Source organism: Chelonia mydas, chromosome 6, assembly GCF_015237465.2.
Source record: "Chelonia mydas isolate rCheMyd1 chromosome 6, rCheMyd1.pri.v2, whole genome shotgun sequence".
In the NCBI taxonomy this organism is placed as follows: domain Eukaryota; kingdom Metazoa; phylum Chordata; order Testudines; family Cheloniidae; genus Chelonia; species Chelonia mydas.
In genome coordinates, this window is record NC_051246.2 from 12,922,427 (window position 1) to 12,942,259 (window position 19,833).

Sequence of the window (19,833 nt, forward strand, 5' to 3'; positions counted from 1 at the left end):
CTGTGGCCTACGGCAGGACGGAGCCAGGTGGTTGTTGGAGTGACTCCAGGAGGAATGCTAGGGGATGGCTCTCTGATCACCTCTTCACTCTGCTTCCTCCCACCCCCACCTTTGGAGTAAGTCCATCACCTTCTCCTTAGTGCATGTGGGCTGGAAATCAGATATGGCAGTAGAGACGTTGCCCACTCAGCCCATACGCAGGAGGATCCATTGCAGCTCACGTCCTCCTGCTTGTCACAGCCCAGAGGAATGCATGACACCGAGCCTGGACTCTGGGACTGCATTAGTCACCAACAGGGGAGTGTGGCAGGAGAGGACACATAACATGTCTACAACTAACTTTTTCTGGACTGCTGAGGTGGGGGGAGAGAGGCCAGATTCCATCTGGCTCTTTAGGACTCTGAGGAAGCTCTGGGATCTGGAGAGAGGTCTCTGGAGCCTCGGGATGTGCAGGTTTGGAGACATGTGCCTCCTACCTAGTCCAAAGTAACCTGCCGTGCTCCCCCACAAGAACCATATTAACAGGCAACACTGCCTCTCTATTTCCTTGGCCACATGTACCGTGTCCTTTCTCTGGTGGCTAGTCCAGAAAAGGAGGACAAGAGATCACAACTGCTACCACCTGAGGGATTTTCTGGGTTGAAATCAGCTGGTAGAAGCAGGCAATAGCGCCAGAATCTGGGACTTCAAGACCCTAGAGTGACCTCTTACCTTTATAGACCTGCCCTTTCACCATACACAGCTATTTTAAAGTTTAGTGTGATAGTAAAGAGACCCCTTTTCAACCCTTCACCACACAGGACAAAGCCTGCAGTATTTGTCATTAACTATTTATTTCTATTCTCCTGGCTCCCAAACTGCTTCTCCTCCCTACTGCCGCCAGCCACCTTCGAGTTCTCCCTCTTCTCTCCTCGCCTCTGCTCACTTGATTGCAGCAGCTCAGCGGATGGTCAAGCTTTGCTCTTTTACTTCCATTCTTCTTCACTTCTTTGGGTGGCCGCATTTGCCACTGAGCAACCTAATGGAAATCCCTGAGTCCTCTGTCTAGGCACACAGGCCCTGCAGCTAAAGCCAAGCCCCACTGAGAGCAGTGGGAGATTAGCCTGGCTTGTCAGGAGTGGAGGCTTGGCCCATGGGGACCCCAGGCACTGCAGCTACTGCCACCTCCATGGTGAATCCTCCAACCCATCACCAAAGGGCTCTTCCACATTCTGCAAACTGGCCTCACTGGCTGACTGTCTAGGAAAACAGAAATCCTTTGTTAGAGCAGGAGAGTCTCTTCAATGCAGCACTCTTTCCACGGCTCCCAGAGGGTCCCAATGAAACACCTGTGAGTCTCTAGGAGGCTCTCAAGGAGTTCCCTGCTCAGTCACTTGGCACCCACTAGCAATGGTCTCTCACAGTGGCATTGCAAAGGGGAGCTCAGCAGATGGTCCCTTCCACGGCTTTCTTAGTGGGAGGGAGGTTGGTCTTGTCATTTAAGGCCTAGCTGTCAGAGTCAGGGCTCCTGGGTTCTCTGACTTTGGAAGTGGGTGGAGTCTAGTGGTTGGAGCTGGACTGGTATCAGTTCCACACTTCCTTCTTGCCTCTGTCAGTGACGTTGTGTGTGACCTTGCAGCCAGTTGCTTTCTATCCCTATGCCCCAGCTAACAGGGATAATAATGACCCACCTCAGAGGAGCTGGCAGAAGTCACCAATGAGGACAGCCAGCACTCAATGAGGACAGCCAGCACCCCACACAGCCAGCAGGACCCCCCGACCTGCCTCCTGCTCCTCCGATCCCTGCCCCCTATTTCTCCCGTCTCTTCTCCCCAAGCTTCAGCCCCAGCAATCCCTGCCCACAGCTGCCCCTCCAGCACCAGCCATCCCCCAACCATCGGCCCGAGGAGACCCCTGCCCCGCCCATGTCTCTATCCACCCTCCAGCTTCTGGGCACTCTGTCTTGCTCACCACAATCCTCTCCTCCACAGCCGCCTTGCAGCAGTGCGGCCCCAGTGTGTCTTGCCCTCTCTGCTGTGCAGCGAGACACGCGGGGTGGATGGCGTGCAGGAACAGGAGCTGCTGGGCCTCATCCTGTGCCCACCAGGAGTGGGGTTAGGGGAGAAAGAGCCAGTTAGCCAGGGACCTCCCTGCCCCAGCCACACCAGCTGCAGGACTTAGGCCTGAATGGGGGATAGTGGGGACCCGCCCATTGTTCAAATCCCCCACGACTCCTACACAAGCAGGGTCAGGAACTGGGACAGTGTCTGTGGGAGGAGGAGACCCTGGCTGGTGTGTGACAAATCTTGGGGGTCCTTGGGAGAAAGGTCCCCATTAGGGGTGGTGGCTCATGAGGGCCAAGACCCTCTGCAGGGGGTTGGGATGCTGGGAAGGAGGACAATCTTGGTTCCAGCACAGCTGGGGAACGTTTGTACCTTTTCTCGGCCCTGGACCTGCTCTCGGATGTTTTTGAGAGCAGCCTCCTCTGTGACCACGTCCACCCAATCCTCCTCTGAGTCCCTGGCAGTCCCTGCACCAGGGAGAGAAGGGGACAGGGTGACTCCTGCTGCCACTCGGGGGAAGGACAGGGGCATGGTGGGGCAATGTGCCCCCTTCCCACCTCCGGGACCTAGGGCAGATGGGACCCCACATTCCCCACTCTCAGGGATGCCTTCAGCCCCCAACTCCTTCAGGAACCCTTAACAAAGAGACCCCCCACACTATCCTGGACTCCCTGAAAGGTGCCTCTCTCCCCCACCCCCTGCCCAATGGAGCACCAAGGACCAAAGTGGCAGCATCTAGTGTCAGTGCGGTTCACATGGCTCAGGCCAGACACCTGGGTTGAGGACCCACCCCCATACCACTGATCGAGGGCCTGGGCCCAGGGTGTTAACAACCCCCTCCTCACCTCTCACTGAGCCCAGCCTGGCTCCTCACCTGGAACAAAGCAGAAGCGTCCATAGGCCTCACTGCTGCCCGAGTCCCAGGCGCTGCTATTGTCACATGGGGAGCGGGCTGAGGTGCTGGTGCTGGGACAGGGATCTCCACCTCCTTCTCTGGGAAGGCTGGAAGGTCCTCAGGGACAGGGTAGGGCGACGCCTCCTGCTGGAAATCAGGGCTGGGCTCCTGGGCCCGCTGCTGTCCACACAACAAGCCCCAGAGTCACCCTGCCCGGTTCCGCTCCTGGGCTGGGTCCTGCCTTCCCAGCCGCATCCTGGCCCAACTCCATTTTGGCCTGGATGGAGGGGCCGCTCTGCTCCTGGGGAAGATGGCAACTGCTTCCCTCAAGCTCGGGGGCCACCTGCAGAGCCTTCTTCCTGAACATCCTCAGGAGCCTGGCCATCCTGGAACCGAGCGGGGAGCAGGCGTAAGTCTGGGGTCAAGGCAGCCTCTCACTCACCAGCCTTTTTTGTCCCTCCCCATCCATGCCCCAGCCAGAGCAGCTCTTCCTCCCCCCACAGGGGTGCAGGGAGTGCAAGCAGGAGTTCATTGCATGGTCTGCTCCCAATGTTCCCCCTTGTCAACCCTGGTGCTCCAATAACCGGGGAGTCTCCCCCTTTTCGAGCACTAGGGTCAGTCACAAAGACCATCGGTCACTTTGGACAAGCAGCTCCCTCCTGCCATCCCAGGCCAGACTCACCCCTACCCCCACCCCGGCACAGGCTAGAGAAGGAACAGAACTGAGGAGTCTGGACTTCTCCTGGGAAACCATTCCCCACTTCAAAGTCCCCAGGCATAGCAAGGCCAGGGCCCCCTTGTTTCCCATTGATTTCCATGCTCAGCAGCTCACAAGGTCTGGCCCAGTTCAGAGACTCTCAGCCTGGGGAACAGTCTCCCATAAGGGAAGGGCTGGGAGCCCCATTGCTGGGACCTTTCCAAACACACTGGAGACGGCTCTGGAGAAGCCCCTCCCCGGTCTGAGAGCGAGGGGCTCCTGGGGGCTGTTTGCAAATCCAGTCTCCTTTGGGAGAAATTCTCTCCCCCTCTTTCTGCCTCTCCCCAGACAGACAGGGAACGCCACAGAGGAACCCTAATGCCACTCACTTGCTCTAGGTGATGGAGCGATGGATGGAGGATGTTCAGTGTCGTCCCTCGCCCTTCTCCTCACTCTCCAAGCCCAAGGCAGGCTGGAGAGGATGGTGGTGACCTGAGGAGTTACCCTGCCCAGCCACCAGGCATGGTGATGACACTGGGGGATCGACTGGCTGTGAAAACAAGAGTCTGTCTTATTGGCAAGGGACGGAGAAACTCAGTCAGCAGCAGGGGGTACAGATCACTGCCATAGTGCGCGGGTAACAGCGCCTCCAGGATCCTGACATCCCAGCACTTTACACACCTTCCTGGAGCCTCCCAAACCCTCTGGGCTGTCAGAATTGCGACCCCAACCCTACTGATGAGAAACAGGCCTGGGGAGGGGAAGCTACTGGCTCAGAGTCACAGCAAGTGTCAGAATTATGGATGGGACCCAGCAGTCCTTATTTCCAGGCCCCTTCGCTAACCACTGCTGCACACTCCCTCCCACAGCTGGCAATTATAACCAGGCCCTCATGTCCGCTCCCCCTGCCTTTGAGAGGGAGTGTGCTCCGCTGGAGTGACTGGACCAGGGAATTGGGAGTCAGGACTCCTGAGTTCCATTGCTGGGTTTCCTATTGGATTCATTGCTGGTTGTTTTCCTTTTCCTGTGGGACTTTGGGCAAGTTGCTCCCCCGTCTATGGCTCTGTCCCCAGCAGTCAAATAGGAATTTAATACTTTCCCGCTATTGGAAAGTGCTGGGAGAATCCCCCAGCAAAAGCTGCTCTGACAGTGCTAAGCAGCATCTGACCATTAGAGATCGGAGCACACTGCCCAGGAGGAGGAGTGTTTGGCTCTGGAGTTTCACTTCAGCCCAGTCTCTAGAGAGGGGCCCAGCCATGGAGTTTGGCTCAAGAAGACCAATTCTCCAATTTGTTAAGGGCGTTTTCAATTCCAATCCTGTGCTCCAAAGTGCTTGGTGTCATTTGCAAATTTTAGAAGCATACTCTCCACTCCATTTTCCAAATCATTAATGAAAATATTGAATAGTACCGGACCCCGGACTAATCCCTGCCAGACCCACCAGGTGCACCCTATCCATTGGACAGCCAAACATGGAGAAGGGCTCTTGGAGTATGGGCTTTCAACCAGCTCTGCACCCACATTACAATAATTGCATCTTAACCACATTTTCCTCGTTTGCTTGTGAGAATGTCCTATGGGACTGTGTCAAAAGCCTTAGTAACACCAAGATAGATCACATCTACTGTTTACCCACCTCCACCAGGCCCGTAACCCTGCCAAAGAAGGAAATAGGATTGGTTTGGAATGATTTGTTCTTGACAAATCCATGCTCGCTAGTCTTAAGAACCAAATTATCCTGTAGGTGCTGACAAACTGATTGTTTAAGAACATATTCCAGTATCTTTCCAGCTATGGAAGTGAGGCTAGCTAGTCTGTAAGTCCCAGGATTCTCTTTGTTCCCCTTTCAAAGATAGGTCCTGTCTTGTTAATGGATGGGAAGATGTTCTTTTTCAGGGATCTCAGACGAGAACTGGGGCACAGCACCTGGTTTGTTAAGGCCACAAAAATGGAGGCAGGAACCTCTTCTTTCCTGCTGGCAAAGAACCCCAGGTACCTAAAAGACAGGGACTCACATCCCTGAATGGGCTTTAAACAAGGCAATGGTTACAAAATTTGGCCCCAACCATTTCTTGTTTCCCCAGACTAGACATTTTAGCAAACTTTAGAATTCCTTGGTGCTAAACACTGTGAAACTCCCATTTCTCCTTCACAGAGGGCTTTAACGCCCCTTATCTCACTTGGGCTCATGACTGCCCAGAGTTTGAGAATTGTCCCTGTTTCCATTGGACAGATGGGGAGGAGCCTGAGGTACAGAGAAGGGAAGTGATCTACTCATTGGAGAGATGGGGAGGAGCCTGGGGTACAGAGAAGGGAAGTGGCCGACCCAAGGGCCTACGCTGCCAGGGTGCTAGACAGGGGTGATTCTGGAGCGAGTTAAAGGCTGGGGAGGGGGCATCCTCCATCGAGAGGGGAAAGCCCAGGCTGGTCAGGGCGGCTGATCCCCCTCGCCCTCTGAGGGGGCACTTCGGGGTGGAGAAGAAGATTGGCCAACTGCCAGAACTGCCACTTTGGAGGGTCCCACTCTCCCAGGTGGCAGGGGCTTATCCTGACACAATCCCAAAATTTGTCACTGTGGCAAAAATCCCCCTTTGCTAAAGAGAACAGGAAAAATGAAAAGGATCTGATTGTTCAGAAACCCCAAAACCAAACATCAAACTGGTGAATTTTCAGCCTTTGCCATTTTATCCCTACCCCCACCCCCCAGTGAAATGGTTCATCCCCTCAGCTGGGAGCTTTTATCCTGAGTCTGGGGATAAGTTTCCAACTCCCTCCCCCTCTCCCCCCCCCCCCCCCCCCGCGCAGGTGAGAATGGTCCTTCCCCAGCCCAGAGTGGCAGTTAGTAATTAGGGGTGGGGCGGGGTTGTGCAGTTTGAAAGTAGAGGGGGAATTGCCCAGAGAGGGACAGTCTGGGCCTGTATTGGCTCCATCCCACAATCCAAACCCAAGATGCCCTTTGCCCTTCACTGCGGCATTAACCCCTGGGAGCAGCAGCTGCAGGGGGCGAGAGGGGATGATGGGCTCGGGAGGATCAAACAGCTCCTGAATTTCTAACAGTCCCAGTGAATGTTCCCTGAGGGGCCACAACAGGCTGCCCTGGCCTCAGATGCTGAGAGGTCCCTGCCCCCCCCCCTATATCCTGTGGGGCAGCCCCTGCTTCAGCCCCTAAGACGTCACTGCCACCCTGTATCCTGTGAGGCTCATCACACTCCACAGGGATCTATGAGATCACCCCCATTTCCTTTCCTTCCCCATCTTCACACTTATGGCCAGGCAGCCCTACCCCATCTCTGTGGAGGGGCACCCCAGATGACGCGCCCGGGGGAGAGGAGCCTGTGACTGCAGATCAGGTTCCTAATAAATTATTCTGTCTGAGGAGTACATAAAAAGGACCATAATGATAAGCTGACCCTGGAGCCCATGCTGATCACTCAGCAACTGTCATGTGAGCCCAGATACACACCAGGAGAGTCTGTCTGCTTCGACAACTGCCAAAACTGGTTGAGGGGAGGGAAGGGGATAACACTTAAGGGGTGGGAATGAAGGTTGTCTCCACTGTATTGCAGGAGAATTTCAGCTTTCATTACAAAAGTTTCTAGCCCTCATGGTAGCAGAGAAAACCTTGAATACATGAAACCAGTGCATCCTAACAGTTCAGAAACCTAAAGCAAGTAAAAACCTCCAACTTCCATTTTTTTAGAACAGTCTCATGATTTTTAACCATTTGGGGGTGGCAAACAGTTTAGCTAACATGTACTGCTCAGGCAGGTTAGTCACAGTACAGCTCAGGTTCACCAGCAGGAGACAGAGGCACAATAACTCCTGTTTTCTATCCCTATGCCCCAGCTAACAGGGATAATACTGACCCACCTCAGAGGGGCTGGCAGGGGTCACCACTGCCATGACTCAGGTTGGAATGAGTTGTGCTCTTGGTAGTGAAGGGCCCAGATTCAGTCCCCATGGATGCCCAGGGTGTCTGTATTGTGGCCGTGGTTTGACTCACCTAGCATTACAGGCTGTTTAGCCCGGTCCTGGCCAGGCGTGGTGCATCTGCTCCTGGCCCTCTCTGGCACACAGCTCCGTCACACACAGAACACTGCCCGCCAAGGACAATCTATCAGCTCCCATCTGGTGTTCAGCTCCAAGATGGATGGTGAGCCCAAGCCAGACCATAGAAAGAGAGGGTGGTGCTCTTTGGTGGAAACTGCTCGAGCTTCAGCCTCTGCTCCCACCTCCACCCACACGCTAAGGGCTTCAAAAGTGGTCCCTGACCCCAGGTAAACAAAGTAGTTGAGCTGAGGCCAGGGTGGATGGAATTACTGCTGGGACTGATCCTAAGAGAAGAGCAGATTTCTCCTCTGCTCTAGGGAGATTCCCATCGGAAAAGTAGCTGGGGTGGGGGCAATACAAGCACTACCCCTCAGCCCTTGAATAGCGGGCAACTAGGACTTTGGGAGCCAAGGGACTGGTGTATCTTGCTGGAGAGCAGAAAAGGGCATTGGAGAAATTGGACAAAAGTCAATGTCATGGCTGGGTCAAGGGCAGCCAGACCTACTGGTCAAAGCCAAAGTCCACACTCCCATGACAGGAGTGGAGAGTCAGCTGGGTCAGAAAACTGGAAGATCAGCAGCAAAAGACAAACTTGCGATCACAACCACAAATCAGATGCCAGGAAACCAAGCCAGGGGAGCGGCAGCAGAAACAGGCACCACACGATCCAGAACAGGGAGCAGCCCTGGTGTTCAGTCAGCTTCCTGTTCCTGCTGCTGTCTTAAGAGGACCAGGGGGCCAATTAGCTTTTCTGGGACTCCTCCAATAGGATCTCAGGAGCGGAGCCTCAAACTGGGGCTGAGCTTCATGGGCCTTAGGTAAGCAATTTTCAGCAGCCTTCCAGGTGGAGGGTTGGAGTGTGGTTGCTCCCATGAACCCCACAGACCCGGGTTGAAGACCCCAGGGTCGTGACAGTGAGTGATCTCTTCCCGCTCAAACCTCCAGCAGCAGGAAACAGTCTCCAGGATTCTGGACACACCCTCTGAGAATCAAATGACGATATCATGATGAGACATAGGTTTCTGTAAGAGCGCTGGGATCCAGGGACAGGGAAAGCTCCCAACCAGGATATGTAGCAGGAACCCCGTTTGTTGCAAGAGCCCCAAGTGGTAGGATAAGTGAACGGTTCTTACCTCCAGGAGGAGCATGGGATCTTCCATCTGAGCCTCAATGGGACCCATGTTGCTAGGTTTGACAGGATGAGATGACCTGTCCCCACTGCTCCCTGAGCTGGGCTGGTTGCAGGATATATCTGTGTGAGAGGCTGGGACAGAGCCTGAAAGACAGATGTGACAATCAGGGTTCTGTCACCTCAGGGGGAGAACAGAGGCTCTGAACCCCAAATAATGAGCAATTGAATCAACAGATTCAATGAAGTAGTATTGTGCCATATAGGTACATCATAAGGTCCTCTCATGGATTGGTAACTGGTTAAACACTGCTCTGCACTGACTGCCCTGACCACGGGAGGCCCAATGGTCCAACACACCCCCAACTTAGCAGCTCCAGCTACCAAGAGAGCAAGAACCAGAGGCCTTCCTGCTCCTGGGACAGAGGAGTAGGTTGATGATCTACCTGGATGTGAGTGTTGGCCTTCCCCATGCCCATGGTCTATACTCCATTCAGGGCAGCGCACAGGAACTGTGATTCCTATTCTGGATCTAGGGGCGGTTTCAGTTTGCTGGCAGGAGACTGTACATGAGCCCTTGCAGTTGTGGAGTGACCCAGGCACTAACATGGGCAGGGAACTTTGAGGAACAGGGCAGAGGCCTGTGTGGGGCAAGGAGGGCAGGGATTTTGGAAGCAAGAGTAGAGAATTAAATACTTTCTTAATGTGGGACAGGATGATCCCCATTTCAAAGATTGAGAAAGTGAGGCACCAGGTGGGAGAGTAACCTGGCCAGGATCACCTTACCACTCAGTGGCAGGGTTGCAGAGTTCACCCACCGATAAGTGCCCCTTCCTGGCAAGGCCTGGTGGCACAGCTTTCTTGTTGGGCTACCACCCCCGCTGAGAGTCACTTGGGCCCTTTTGCAGTTTTTTGCCTGGGAATTCAGCCCTTCAGCCAGGTGACCCTCCTTTAGTCCACTGCTTCCTGGGTCGCACTCATCCCAGAGGAAAAGTTCAAAAATGTCTTTAACTGAAACAAGGTCCTCCGTCCCTTTGGGGGCTTTTCCTCAGCCTGACTTTGGCTTGGCCTGCCCTTGCTGGCCTTGGTAGCCCTTTCTATGGCCCTGTACCGAACAGCTAGGCCTGCTCCTGTACCTTTGCTGTGGTTTTCCCTGGCTTTCCCCTCAGGTGGAGCTCACTCTGTAATCCATTTGGCCTAGCTCCAGGCTTTATTGCCCACAGGCCAAACCCCCTGTCATATATGCTCCTCCTTAGAAACTGGCCCACACGAGGGGAAGTTCTGTTCTTGTCCAAGCTTCATCCCTCGTCATCTCGTCGCTGTCACCGGCTGCGCGCTTGTACAGCCTGCACCCACAGTGTCTCCCGCTCCCCTGCCAGCTCCCACACCAGAATGCAGAGGCATCCTCCTCTTCTGCAGGATCCCAACGCTCTTCCTGCAGCCACTCATTCTCATTAACAGCTGCTTGCAAAGCCTCTTCTGAAGCCTTTAGCTTCTTCTGTAGCCTCTTTGCTACTGCCGCTGCATACACCAAAACCTTTTCCATCAGGGTCAGAGAGCCCACCATGGACTGCTCCCCCCTTGCGTTTGTCCCTACTCCAGTCTGCTTCATCTCTGGGCCAACCATTTCGTCCTTCACCTCCCTGCAGCATCCGACAACGTGTGTTGGTGGAGGGTCTGCAAAGTCCATGGCCATCCCTGCCACCTCCACGTTGCCTGCCTCATGTGGGTTTGTGTCAGAGGACACCTTCTCCGTTCTTTCTAACCTCTTGGGGCCCTGGCCCCTCCTTTTGACACTCAGCAATTTCCTAAGCAGGCCCGGTCTTTTGATATGGCCTGCTTCTCTGCACCCAAAACAAAGAACTATTGTCCTCATCTTGGCATTAGGCCAGGCTTGTACACTTTCTCATGCCCTGCTCTCCTGGGCTAACCTTCTCAGCACAGCCCAGGCATGCTCTCCGTGTCTGCTCTTTTTCTCCATGGGCATTCCCTTTGCAAGATCTCTCACAGGTATAGCTGCTGCTGCGTCTGTAGCTCTGCCTCCACTTCCTTCTGCCTCTCTTGGTTTTCTAGGAGCACCTGGAGAAACCCCTAGACCTGCTTTGGCTGCTTAACCAGTCCCTGGAACTAAAATGGGAAATCCAGTGACCGGCTCGGTCCCTCGATACACCCGCTTGGGAGGACAGACATTCCTTCAGCAACCAAGTCTTCCATCAGTCCTCGCAGATCACAGGCAGAATTCAATCCTCCTGACTATGCCAATCAAATAAATCTACTCATTGTTACGTGCCCGCGCAGGAGACCAGGTATGACATCACAGCCCTCTCGCTGGGCTAGCGTCCCCCATCCATGGTCGCTCCAGCACCATGGTAGTTTCTCTGCCTGGTAACTCAGCCCTCCAGCCAGGTTACCACCTTTTGTCCACCCTTCTGGGGCCCAGCTTGTCTCACACTAGAAGTCCAAAGAGGTCTTTCCACAGAAAGAAGTCCTTCTGCCATGGCTGGGGATCTTGCTCAGCCTGCAGCCCCCTTCCTGGGCTTCGAAACCCTCTCCGGGTTTGAGTACAGCCCCTTCTTAGGGGCCAGTAGGGGAACCCAGTCCCACCCTGACATTGGTAGCAGCCAAGGGCCCTGTACCCAATAGCAAGGTCTGCTCCTTTCTCTTTGCTGCAGGTTTCCCTGGGCACGTCCTACCTCTCTTCTTAAGTTTCTCTTGCTGCTCTGAATGACCTCATTCTCCTTCCTGTTGATACCCCAGCTGGGCTGTGTCACCACGGAAGTCTGGCTCTTTAGGGGGAGATACCTGGTGCCTCTCAGTTAGGGCTCATTCTGTAATCAGCTTGGCTAGGCCCCAGGCTCTGCAGCCCAGGGGAAAGCACCCTGTTACAGGCCTGCTCTGCCCACTCCTACTGTTATTGGCCTGGGGTCCTTGCTCCCCATTTCAGACCTGGTTTCCAGAGGGGCTGAGTACACTCAGGCCCCATTGTCTGGACCTGGACTTTGCTTATTCCGGTGACTCGAACATTCAGGCCCTTCATCATTCAGAGGCTGACAGGTGTGGTGAGGGGGCTGGAGAAACCCCACTGCTGAGCGAAAGGAAGTCAAAGAGTTGGGATTCTGGGAGCCGATGGGTTCGTTTGCTCTGCTGCGGGAAGTGGAGCTGGAGACCGGAGATGCCATGTGAACGAGACTACCTGATGCTCTCTTCATGTCTGAGGGGCTGGAGCCTCCTGCCAGATACGCTCTCAGGAGTCCAGGTTCGAGGACATCTCTGGGGAGCCCCTTCCTAGGAACAAAACCAGGGTGGTACGATGATGGAGACGTCTCTGTCCTAGAGCTGGGAGCCAGGGATGGGGGGAAGCTCCCAGCCAGGCTATGCATCGGGGACGCCATGTCTCCCCCAAGAGATCAACACTCCTCAAGGAGTAAATGGCTCTTACCTCCATGAGGAAGTGGGGTCTTTCATCTAAGCCTCTTTGAGAGCCAGCGTTGCTTGCTTGGATGGGACGAGGTGACCCGTCCCCACTGCTCCCTGACGTGGCTCAGCTACAGGATGCGCACATTGGGGAGGCTGTGCCAGATCCCACGGCCTGGAAAACAGCTGGGAAGGAGGCTCCTATTCATTTCACACCCAGAGACCCCATAGAAGGGCCAAGGGGAGAATAAAGGGCAGGAGGTGAAGCTAGCCCTGAGCCTCTGTCCCATCCCCACCTCCTCAAAAGTGGAGCTTTCCGAGCTTCAGTGGGGCTGGGGCCCTGACCCAATGGCCTTTCTGCACCATCTGGGGCAGGGAGAGCTCTGTCTGGACACAGGGGAAATGGGATAAGGGTAGACCAAGGAAAGGGGGGAGGGGAGTGGGTGTGAGGGAAAGAGCTCCTGCCCCAGATGAAGGAATTTGGGGGGCAGAGGGAAGGACCCTGCTCCACAGAGAGATGGGAGAGTTTCTGTGAGTGCCAGTGGCCTCCATTTCCCCTTCCACTAGCTCCCCAGCCAGAGTGTCCTTACCTCCCTGACCCTGGCTCTGTTCTTGTAGCCCAGGAACCTGCTGTCCTGGTGCCAGTCCCAGACCCACAGGTCTTCAGCCTCATGGATGGTCAGGCCTGGGAAAGAGAGAGACACACACACATTTGTCATTCTGGTTGCAGTGTTTGTGTCCTTCCAATCCCATTGCTGGCTGCACAGTGGGCAGAGTCCTCGCTGTGTGCCTGGCCCAACACAATTGCAGGGGGTGGTGTAGAAGACAGAAAGAGAGAAAGAGACTCATCCTCCAGCCTGGGTCAGTCTGAGAGAAATTGGCTGGGGTCCCAGTCTCACTCTTCTCTCGGGTGCCATTTCCCAGCTGGGTTCCTTACCCCTCTGGTGCAGCAGCAGCTGGTAGAGCCGGTAAACCGCCTCCCTGGCCTGCCGGGTGATGTCCTTGGCTGGGTCACTGACGAACAGAGCCAGCTATGCCACGTGGTGACCCATCCTGGGGAATTCGGCTGAGTTCTAATGGAAGGGAGAGGGAGAGGGGACTTCATCAGCATTTTCCTGTCAGCTCCCAGTCCCCACCTGGACCAGGACTCTCCTTCCCCTCAGCAGGAGATGCTGGAGGATAGGAGCTCTGTCTCTGCCCACAAGGGAGCCTGGAGCACAGGGCTGCAGGCAGGGACCTCCATGAGGATTTGCTTCCCCAGCTGCTCCAGGATCACAGGAAGGCATGAATCTGGAGCATGGTCCCCTTAAAAGCGAGAGTCGCCACTTAACCAGGACAAGAAGAACTTGATTCAAGCCAGGCTCATTCTCTGCTTTGACTCTGCCTCCCCAAGAGGAACACTCCTAACTCACAGCCCCTGCAGCAGCAGATCCTACAGCCCGCTGGAGCCGGCCCACCTACGCCTGGAGTCAGGAAGTTGGAGTCAGAGGCCACTTACGTCGAACTCAGGGAGGGTGATGGTGGATCTAAGCAGGGCCGTGCTGCTCCTAATGACCCTGGCTCTCTCTCGTGACACCCTGGACAGGATCCAGTAGTTAATGTGCTGTGGGGAAAGGAGGCAGCTCAGGATCAATGGGCAGGTGCATGTGTTGTGCTAATGAGCCCCTCCCCATTCCCAGGGGGCTGAGATGAGGGCTGATTCTCTGGGGTCCTCCTGTTTCTCTAGGAACGAGCCTGTGACTCTTCTGAGGACCATCTTCTGGATCTCATAGGAGGGGTTCAGACTCTCACTCCCCAAGCCAGCCAGGCAGCCCATGGTTAGTGCTCAACAGAACCAGGCAGGGCTCTGGCTTGAAGTCCCAGCTCCTTCCTCTGTCCTTCAAGGAGGAAGGGCCTGACACTGCATTGCACCGAGTGCCCTGACCAAGGACAGCACACTGGGGGCCCAGCTAGGAGGACAGACTGGAAAAGGGATCTAAGAGTTAAGGGAAAATTGCCCCCACCCCTCTCATCGGGCTCACCTACAAGGTGTAGTGGAACCTGTTGGTGTGTGGGGACTCTGTCGGCAGGTTCCCCAGCATGGCATCCAGGAGGTCTGGCAAGACCCTATGCAGATCCTGCAAAGCAAGGGAGAGTCATCGGTCAGAGTTAGGGAAACTGGGGCTACACCTGCCACAGGATGGGAAGAGGGGGTCTCTGGGAAGCACTGGTGAGTCCCCCAAACACATATCCTGGCCTCTCTCATTCACATCCCACTGCAGGCAATTAGCAAGGATTTGTGGCAGGATGACAGCTGGCTCTTCATTCCAGGATTTAGCATGATCTACCTGGACTTGGCTGGTGTCCTTCTCTGTGCCCAGAGTGAAGACTGCATGCAGGGCAGCTCGAAGGAGGTGGGTCTCCAGCTCTGGCTCAAGGGCAGGTGTCATGGTGTTGTCAAGAGAGAGGAGCCAGTATTAGACTGTGCAGTGCAGGGGTGGGACTGGCACCAACATGGACGTGAAACTGCAGGGAAAAAGGCAGAGGCTGGCGAGAATGGAAACTGAGGAACCGAGCCAGGGACTGATAAGGCCAAGGTCTACCAGACAGACAGTGGCAGGGCAGGAATGGCGCCTGTTCCCTGGACCCTGCTGCCCCTCCTGTATCTGATCCTGGGAGTCAGCCTCTCCCCAATGCCATTGCAATGTTACTGGAGGGAAAAGATCAGAGCAGCCAGGAGAGAGAGTGAACCTTTCTGCCACCTCTGCCAGAGGAGGCACCCCAGGGAGGTGACCTGGGAGTGGGAGGGGCAGTGACTCCCAGTCATGGGCCTGAGCAGCACCAGGGTTAGGGGAACCGGGCAAGAGGGTCTAGGTACCTGAGGTTGCCCACAGCAGTCACGGAGTTGGCCAGGATTGCCCTGGGTGGAGAGCCATCTGGAAGCTCATCAATGAGGTCCTGTGAGACGCAAAGGAGAGTGTTAGATTTGGGCCTCACTGACACTTCCCAATGAGGAGATTACACAGCCAGCACCCCACACAGCCAGCAGGATCCCCCCACCTGCCTCCCACTCCTCCGATTCCTGCCCACTATTTCTCCCGTCTCTTCTGCCAAGCTTCAGCCCCAGCAATCCCTGCCCACAGCTGCCCCTCCAGCACCAGCCATCCCCCAACCATTGGCCCGCAGAGACCCCCTGCCCCTCCCATGTCTCTGTCCATCCTCCAGCTGCTGGCGCCCTGTCTCGCTCACCACAATCCTCTCCACCACAGCCGCCTTGCAGCAGAGCGGCGCCAGTGTGTCCTGCCCTCTCTGCTGTGCAGTGAGACATGCGGGGTTGATGGCGTGCAGGAACAGGAGCTGCTGGGCCTCATCCTGCACCCACCAGGAGTGGGGTTAGGGGAGAGAGAGCCAGTTAGCCAGGGACCTCCCTGCCCCAGCCACACCAGCTCCAGGACTTAGGCCTGAATGGGGGATACTGGGGACCCGCCCATTGTTCAAATCCCCCACGACTCCTACACAAGCAGGGTCAGGAACTGGGACAGTGCCTGTGGGGGAGGAGACCCCGGGTGGTGTGGGACAAACACCCCTATCTTGGGGGTCCTAGATCATGGAGGAAAAAGGTCCCCATTAGGGGTGGTGGCTCATGAGGGCCAAGACCCTCTGCAGGGGGTTGGGACGCTGGGAAGGAGCAGGACAATCTCGGTTCTAGCACAGCTGGGGGACGTTTGTACCTTTTCTCAGCCCTGGAGCTGCTCTCGGATGTTTTTGAGAGCAGCCTCCTCTGTGACCACGTCCACCCTTTCCTCCTTCTCATCGTCCTCTGAGTCCCTGGCGGTCCCTGCACCAGGGAGAGAAGGGGACAGGATGACTCCTGCTGCCACTCAGGGTAAAGACAGGGGCATGGTGGGGCAATGTGCCCCCTTCCCACCTAGGGCAGATCGGGCCCCACACTCCCCCATCTCAGGGATGCCTTCAGCCCCCATCTCCTTCAGGAGCCCATAGCAAAGGGACCCCCCCAAACTGTCCTGGACTCCCTGGGAGGTGCCTCTCCACCTGCCCTCCTGCCTCCCTGCCCAATGGAGCACCAAGGACCAAAGTGGCAGCATCTAGTGTCAGTGGGGTTCACGTGGCTCAGGCCAGACACCTGGTCTGGGGATCCACCCCCATAGGACTGGTCGAGGGCCTGGGCACAGGGTCTTCGCAGGCCCCTCCTCACCCCTCCCTGAGCCCAGCCTGGCTCCTCACCTGGAACAAAGCAGAAGCGTCCATCGGCCTCGCTGCTGCCCGAGTCCCAGGCGCTGCTGCTGTCCCATGGGGAGCAGGCCGAGCTGCTGGTGCTGGGACAGGGATCCTCCACCTCCTGCCCTGAGAAGGCTGGAAGGTCCTCAGGGACCGGGCAGGGGGGTGCCTCCTGCTGGAAATCAGGGCTGGGCTCCTAGGGCCGCTGCTGCCCACACAACAAGCCCCAGAGCCACCCTGCCCGGTTCAGCTCCTGGGCTGGGTCCTGCCTGCCCAGACGCATCCTGGCTCAGCTCCATTTTGGCCTGGCCACTGCCTCTCCCACCTCGGCGCCTGCGCCAGGAGCGGGTTTCCCCTGCCTGAAGGCTGGGCACTTCCACCTCCTGGCCCGGCTTGGGGCTCCTTCCCCACCAGCGGGGACGGAGGGGCCGCTCTGCTCCTGGGGAAGATGGGCAGCTACTTCCCTCAGGCTCTGGGGCCACCTGCAGAGCCTTCTTCCTGAACATCCTCAGGAGCCTGGCCTTCCTGGAACCAAGCGGGGAGTAGGCGTGAGTCTGGGGTCAAGGCAGCCTCTCACTAACCAGCCTTTTTTGTCCCTCCCCATCCATGCCCCAGCCAGAGCAGCTCTTCCTCCCCCCCAAAGGGTGCAGGGAGTGCAAGCAGGAGTTCATTGCATAGTCTGCTCACAACGTTCCCCCTCGTCATCCCTGGTGCTGCAATAACCGGGGAGTCTCCCCCTTTTCGAGCGCTGGGGTCAGTCACAAAGACCATCGGTCACTTTGGACAAGCAGCTCCCTCCTGCCATCCCAGGCCACACTTCTCCCCCCTCCCACCCGCCCCACAGGCTAGAGAAGGAACAGAACTCAGGAGTCCGGACTTCTCCTGGGAAACCATTCCCCAGGCATAGCAAGGTCAGGACCCCCTCATTTCCCATTGATTTCCATGCTCAGCAACTCACAGGGTCTGGCCCAGCTCAGAGACTCTCAGCCTAGGGAACAGTCTCCCACAAGGGAAGGGCTGGGAGCCCCACTGCTGATCCCTGCCAGACCCACTAGATACACTCTCTCTGTTGGACAGCTAAACATGGAGAAGGGCTCTTGGAGTATGGGCTTTCAACCAGCTCTGCACCCACATTCGGGGCGGCTCTACCCATTTTGCCACCCCAAGCAGTCGCCGCCAAATTGCCACCACAGCAAGAGTGGCGGAGCTGCCACCAAAGTGCTGCAGCACCCGGAAGAGCAGCGAAACTGCCGCCGAAAAGCCGCTGCAGTGGGAAGAGTGGCGGGGCTGCCGCCGAATTGCTGCCGCGAGACACAGATTGCTGCCCCGTTTTGAATGGTGCCCCAAGCAGCTGCTTGGAAAGCTGGTGCCTGGAGCCGGCCCTGCCCACATTACACTAATTGCATCTCAACCACATTTCCCTCGTTTGCTTGTGAGAATGTCCTATGGGACTGTGTCAAAAGCCTTAGTAACACCAAGATAGATCACATCTACTGTTTACCCACCTCCACCAGGCCCGTAACCCTGCCAAAGAAGGAAACAGGATTGGTTTGGAATGATTTGTTCTTGACAAATCCATGCTCGCTAGTCTTAAGAACCAAATTATCCTGTAGGTGCTGACAAACTGATTGTTTAAGAACATATTCCAGTATCTTTCCAGCTATGGAAGTGAGGCTAGCTAGTCGGTAAGTCCCAGGGTTCTCTTTGTTCCCCTTTCAAAGATAGGTCCTGTCTTGTTAATGGATGGGAAGATGTTCTTTTTCAGGGATCTCAGACGAGAACTGGGGCACAGCACCTGGTGTGTTAAGGCCACAAAAATGGAGGCAGGAACCTCTTCTCTCCTGCTGGCAAAGAACCCCAGATACCTAAAAGACAGGGACTCACATCCCTGAATGGGCTTTAAACAAGGCAATGGTTACAAAATTTGGCCCCAAACATTTCTTGTTTCCACACACTAGACATTTTAGCAAACTTTAGCATTCCTTGGTGCTAAACACCGTGAAACTCCCCTCTCTCCTTCACAGAGGGCTTTAATGCCCCTTCTCTCACTCAGGCTCACGACTGCCCAGAGTTAGAGAATTGTCCCTGTTCCCATTGCACAGATGGGGAGGAGCCTGAGGTACGGAGAAGGAAAGTGACCTACCCAAGGGCCTACACAGCAAGGCGGTGGCAGAGCCAGAAAGAGAAGCCACCAGTCCTGACTCCTGTTCTAATGGACAACAACTCCCCCACCCCACCCCCTGAGGCAGGGATAGAGCCCAGGAATCGAGATGGTGGGGAAATTTCACTGAAACCACTTCTGTCAGAAAATCCCATTCAGACTACACCAGTTTGTTTCTTGAAATCATAACAAGTGGGATGAAAGTTCTTTGAAAAAATATTTTGTTGCAAAACAAAAGCACCTCCTGTTTCTCACAATGTGTTAAATTGTCTCGTCGCACACAAAGAGGAGATGCTTCAGTCTGAGCTAAGTAGTTGCTGCTCTTAACAATTTCAAAATAAAAACATACCAATAAAATAGAATATCAGCTATTCTATGATGTCATAATCTGATCTGAGTACATGTGATAGGACACCTCATATTATGCACTACTCCTAGTGACACTCTCCAATGGATCCCCATCCTCCACCCACTATGAGGTAGGTAGGACCGGATCATTATTATCCCTACTTGAAAGAAGATGCTAAGGCTGAGAAAGGAGAATTGACTTGTCTTAGGTCACACAGCCAGTCAGTGGCAGAGTTGGGAATAGGACCCAAGAGCCCTGATTTTCAAACTAACCATCGGATCTTGAATTTCATACATTGAATGACCTGAATAAAGTGTTCTCAAATGAGCTCCAGACCAACAACACTACACAGGAATTATTCAGCAAGTATTTTAGGAGAACTGGAATGTTAGAGAGAATCATGAACTGCTCAGAGACAATTAAGGCAGAGAAGCAGCAAAATTCGTCCAACCTATGACTGGTTATGACTTATTTACTTGGTCTTAAAAGAGAACAACAAGGACCTGAGTCTCCTCCCTGTCAATAACCCCCTGCTTAGGCAATCAGGGTAGAGACTGAGGACGGGAGGCTGAGGGTTCTCACCAGAGAGCCCAAAGGATGGCCCAGGTCACTGGTGGGGATCACTGCCCGAGCACTATTTCAGCCCCACATTTGTGGGGGGACCTCTCACAATGGGAGCTGCAGAGCATTCGCCCATGACACACACACACTGATCCCCCTACACCTCCTGGTGTTGGGAGGGGAACAGGAGAAAGGACAAAAGAAGCAAGAGAAGAAGAGAAAGGAGGGAGGGATGGAGGAGAAGGTGAAACCAAAAGGACAAACCCTAATGTCCCCAGTGATTCTACGGGACAAAATTCTAGGTGCAGAACAAAATT

General features: G+C 55.2%; 1 long non-coding RNA gene across 5 annotated transcripts; it reads right to left on the reverse strand.

The window, feature by feature from the left end:
- Window positions 1–60: 60 nt before the first annotated feature.
- Window positions 61–12,913, reverse strand: LOC114021477. 5 transcript variants are annotated; one of them, XR_005225375.2, is made up of 10 exons: window positions 12,818–12,913; window positions 12,253–12,402; window positions 12,007–12,098; window positions 8,818–8,960; window positions 7,638–8,666; window positions 4,024–4,184; window positions 2,917–3,323; window positions 2,415–2,509; window positions 1,951–2,073; window positions 62–1,239 (listed from the first exon to the last, which is right to left on the reverse strand). It is a non-coding gene; the product is annotated as an uncharacterized LOC114021477 (long non-coding RNA). The 5 variants fall into 5 exon arrangements; XR_005225373.2 differs by having other exon boundaries at window positions 68–1,239; window positions 9,950–12,098; XR_005225374.2 differs by having other exon boundaries at window positions 69–1,235; window positions 9,632–12,098.
- Window positions 12,914–19,833: the final 6,920 nt, after the last annotated feature.